This window comes from Piliocolobus tephrosceles, chromosome 2, assembly GCF_002776525.5.
Source record: "Piliocolobus tephrosceles isolate RC106 chromosome 2, ASM277652v3, whole genome shotgun sequence".
NCBI lineage: Eukaryota > Metazoa > Chordata > Mammalia > Primates > Cercopithecidae > Piliocolobus > Piliocolobus tephrosceles.
In genome coordinates this window covers 89,138,898-89,139,156 of record NC_045435.1, presented here as the reverse complement: position 1 = coordinate 89,139,156, position 259 = coordinate 89,138,898, and the positions used below count along the sequence as shown (strand labels likewise).

The following is a 259-nucleotide window of genomic DNA, read 5'->3' as shown; positions in this document are numbered from 1 at the left end:
TTTTTTTTTTTGAGTCAGAGTCTTGCTCTGTGGCCCAGGCTGGAGTGCAGTGGCCAGATCTCAGCTCACTGCAAGCTCCGCCTCCCGGGTTCACGCCATTCTCCTGCCTCAGCCTCCTGAGTAGCTGGGACTACAGGTGCCCGCCACCACGCCCGGCTAGTTTTTTGTATTTTTTAGTAGAGACGGGGTTTCACCGTGTTAGCCAGGATGGTCTCGATCTCCTGACCTCATGATTCGCCCGTCTCGGCCTCCCAAAGTG

The 259-nt window shown here is 56.0% G+C and overlaps 1 protein-coding gene across 2 annotated transcripts in view; it reads right to left on the bottom strand.

Moving 5' to 3' along the window:
- The window catches only part of ELP6 (elongator acetyltransferase complex subunit 6), a 19,056-nt gene that overhangs the window by 982 nt on the left and 17,815 nt on the right, over positions 1-259 (bottom strand). The window lies entirely within an intron of this gene.